Below are 4,472 nucleotides of genomic sequence, written 5' to 3'. Positions count from 1 at the left end.
AATATTGGTCTATCGATGAGTCTGAATTCTGGAAATCGATAGAATGATCGACGGTGTTTGCCGATGGTTTTCTGTTTTGTCACGCCTTTGCGGAAGCGGAGGATTAGATTGTAGTTTCTTTTTTGTTTTTTTTTGTTTGTTTCCATATTTGTTTTTATTGTATTTTTGTTTCAGATGTCAATGGCGATTTGCGTCTTCTGAGGAAAGTTGAGGAGCGTGTTTGCGCATGCGTGACCGAACGATTGTCACGAGGTGATCGGGTTAACGTGTCGAACAAACGCAAACATGTGGTTAGGATTTTGCGGGGAAACCGCGAGAAAGAAAAGAACGATAATATGTTCGAGGAAAGATTTTATAAAAAAGAGAAAGGGGTAGAAGAATAGATAGATAGAAAGAAAGAAAGAAAGAAAGATAGATAGATAGATAGATAGATAGATAGATAGACAGATAGAAAAATAAAGTAAATAAATAGATAGAAAAAATAGATAAATAGATAGAAAGAGAGAGAAAGAGAGAGAGAGAGAGAGGGAGAGGGGGGAACGGAAAAGTTAGAATATATTTATTTTATTTGCCTTCTTTTCAGAAGGTGAAATGTAAGGTCAATTATGGGTTTGATGTAAGTGTTTCCGTGGAACGAATTGGATTCGGACTTGGTACACACAAGAGAGAGAGAGAGAGAGAGAGAGAGAGAGAGAGAGAGAGAGAGAGAGAGAGAGAGAGGTACACGTTTTTAATGATTTACGCCATAAATTAAAACAAAGAAAGGTAGGGTGCATTATCCGTCTTTCTGTTTCTCTTTGTTGTATGAAAATCACTGAAGACAAGGCATGAAATCATTTGACGTAAGGGACTAGCAAGAACGAAAGAGGTTCATCTCAAAGACTGGAAATGCCTAATGGTCTTTGTCTTGAAAGACCAAGACAAGAGATAGGAAGAAAACAGTCAGCAAGAAAAATAGTTCCATAAGCCTTCGTTACATTTGGGGGGGGGAACTACTTCAATAGGAAGTTATATTATAATGACGTATCAAAACAGCGAATTTATGAAAGCCACTGGACGATCGAGTCGAACGAGCTGGAACAAGACTCGAGTTTCACCCTCATTTGGGCTCATCAGTTAGACACATCCGAACTCGGGCTTGGAAACCCGAGCCTCTTGCATGCAAGGCGAGCACTCTACCAACTCTACCAAAAATTACGCCACACACACAAGAATGCCTATTAACTTACACAGATCAAGCAACAGTGGATTGAAACTATCGCGTAAGATTAGTTCATCGATTTCAGAGTAGCAACAGATATCTGAGTGACATAGTACGCTCCGTACGCGCATACACAGCATCCAGCCATTGCTGGTAAAGGTGCACTGAGAATGGTGGGAACTATGTAGAAAAATTAATTCTGAAGGACAAAATGTGGCTTGTTTTAATAGCACCACTCTTGTCTTCGTAATTATCCAACTTTTTTTTTGGTGAAAAAATAGAATGCATTACTTTTGGAATGATCATCGTAGATTCATTGTTTTTCTTCATTAGATTTTAATGGGTGGCTCTGCTCTTTAAGATAAATCTAGTGTAAAGCGTCTTGGTTTCCTTTCTCATCAAATCGCTCTCGGTTTTCGTACATTAAATAAATACTATTTACTGCTTTGCGTAGATATTTGTTTGCTATCCACTGCGGCAAGGTGTGACACAAGGTCAAAAGCTATTCTCTATTTCTAAAAACTACTCCTAAGCCATGCATACTGTTGGAGAATTTATCCATTTATAAGGTTTTTAATAAGTATTACAAACATAGCTGTAATTTGAAACAGGCAAAAAATTTATAACTTAAAATGTTGCAGCATTAAGATTTTTTTAATTCAATTTATAACAGTATATACTCAACTCTTAATCAATTCTTTATCAATTCTTAATGCTGCAATATTTTAAGTTATAATTTTTTAAAATATTTTTACTAGAATGTCGTGTCCTTTTCTTTTCCAGTTTTAACGACTAGTCCTTTACTTTTCCATGTTTAAGCTTAACCATATTACTTTTCATTCTCGCATTTTTCTATTTTAATATATGTAATTATGTAGCGGCTTCATAAACGTTTATCAGGCGTCGATAAATGTTGATCGGCTCATTTTTTTTTCTGAATTGATGAATTCAATAGCGCATCTATGCTTCTGATGTACGTTCATGACAGAGGTTGCTTTCTTACAGCCTGAAACCGCTCATAAGTGTTACAGAGAGATTACACTTTTTTACATGAATGCATAAGCTCAGTCATCATAACAATGCAATTCGTAATCCCCTCTTATTAATTTGTACGGATTAAAAAAAAAAACTATAAAATTTTCACTCCAAACAAGGCACAGTGCCACTTTGAAGTAGAGGGCTACTATCGGGAACATAATTTGCGGGGGTATTATTAAGGGAGATAAGTAGAAAGATGTTTGTTCACATTACGCTTGAACTTCTGCATATCAGTACAGTTGGGAAAGCAGAATTCTGGAAGGAAGTTCCAAAGACTTGCAGTTCTGGGGAAGAAACTATTGGAGTAAAAGGCTTTCTTACACCTAGGGATCTTAACTGTAAAGGAGTGAGGCTTAGTTGCTTGTCGGGTTTGTCAGGTGTAGTCACGTCGAGGAGGTACAAGTGCTTGCAGTTCGTCAGAGCATTCACCATTAAAGTATTTTTAGAACAGACAGAGGGATGACACATTTCATCGATGGGACAGAGGCTGAAGCCTAGATGACAGTTCAGGACCTATCAGGTTGGCGACTCTCTTTTGAACCCTGTCTAGGAGCGAGAGACTAGTAGCAGATGCACCAGCCCAAATGTGACAACGGCACTCCATACATGGGCGAATGGTGGCCTTATAGAGGTACATGATACTTTCAGGCGTAAGTAATTTTCTAGCACGGTAGAGAGAGCCCACCTTCTTTGCAACAGCCTTGGCAATGCTCTCAATGTATATATTCCAGTTCATGTTTCCTGTAAACGTTAGGCCAAGGAGTTTAAAAGAAGCACTTCCAGGCAATGTGTTCTTGGCCATTGCTATTGGTGGTAGAGAAGGTTAAATTGAAAATAGTAGACATTGCTTTTAGAATGTACTAATCCACAAATTAATCCAAGTAAGCTTACAGGCTCGTTACAACATGGATATCACATAACAACATAGATATCACATAACAACATAGATATCATATCGTATTAGAAGAATGGCAGTTCTTGTTGACGATGATCGGATCGTGAAAAATATAATTTAATAATAAAAAAAACGAATGCAACAAAATAACCGCTTTTAATTTAACTGCTCCTCTCACTGTTATGGAATAGGTAGAACAGAATAAGTTATTTATCTGACTGTGTAGCTATTTATCTATTTATCGATCTAGCTATCTTTCCACCTTGATCTGTCTATCTTATCTAACTGGTTGGTTGCTTTTGGTTGCTTTTGTTTTACGGCATATCAACCCTTTTCAGGTTATTTATTGCCGAATCCAAAGATTTTGGAAGAACATTTTTTAAATAGAATATATTTGTTGTTTTCAAGTCGGATTCTATTTAACTCATAGTTGGGACCCTAACAGATACTACCACTCCGGGTCAGAATGGAACTGGGAGCAATGGTAATTAAAGGATGGCTCCACACTCCCCAAAGCCCGCAAGCTGGGGCCTCACTATCGGATATAGTTTAAAGTCATATCCAGGACCTTATCTAACTGGAGGGATAGACAAGAGATTGGTATGATGATGCTTTTATAAAACCTGTCAAAATATAACAAAGCTAGACCATAGACAGGTTTACCGGAAGATCTTATCAGCTGATCGGATCTACGTGTGACTCACGTTGATCAGGTTAGCTGGAGATGACCTGGAGTTGGACATGGTGAACAGCGGTTGAGTTAATGATTGTCTTCTAAGGGTGGCCTCTCTATAAAGACTGCTAAAGATCACAAGAATAGAACTCACTCTCTGTGTTCATTTTCGTCGGCATCAGGGAAAAGTGAATAAAAAACTAAAACCAATTATCGTCTTGGAGTGAATTGTCTTTCGTCAAACAGGTTCCAGCTCCTCCAAGAAGATGACTTCCAGATGGACCAGTGAATATAATGTATGTCGGATATATGACAACCGCACACACATACCCGCATATAAATTCAGTCGATCACGGAATATAAAACGTGTATATATACAAAAGCAACAATAAATAGAGTATCACGGTTCAGAAAGTGATGAACCACTACAGACATTGATAATACATCAAGGATACGTCACAGGCAAACACGAAACGTATACACCCGTTTATGTTATCATAAGGTAACATGCTTATATCTATAGTTTTGTATTTATTATACTTCAGTATGTTCTCAGAGATCAAGAAACCTGTTTCTGTGGCTAACACTTGATTTCTATATGAGATATATAAATATTCAATTGTTCAATAAATATAGTCTTTATATCTACAAAACAAGTAGATAAC

This window comes from Euprymna scolopes, chromosome 24 (genome assembly GCF_053919585.1).
Source record: "Euprymna scolopes isolate OS-2025 chromosome 24, ASM5391958v1, whole genome shotgun sequence".
Lineage (NCBI taxonomy): Eukaryota > Metazoa > Mollusca > Cephalopoda > Sepiida > Sepiolidae > Euprymna > Euprymna scolopes.
Note: the sequence above shows the minus strand (reverse complement) of the source record.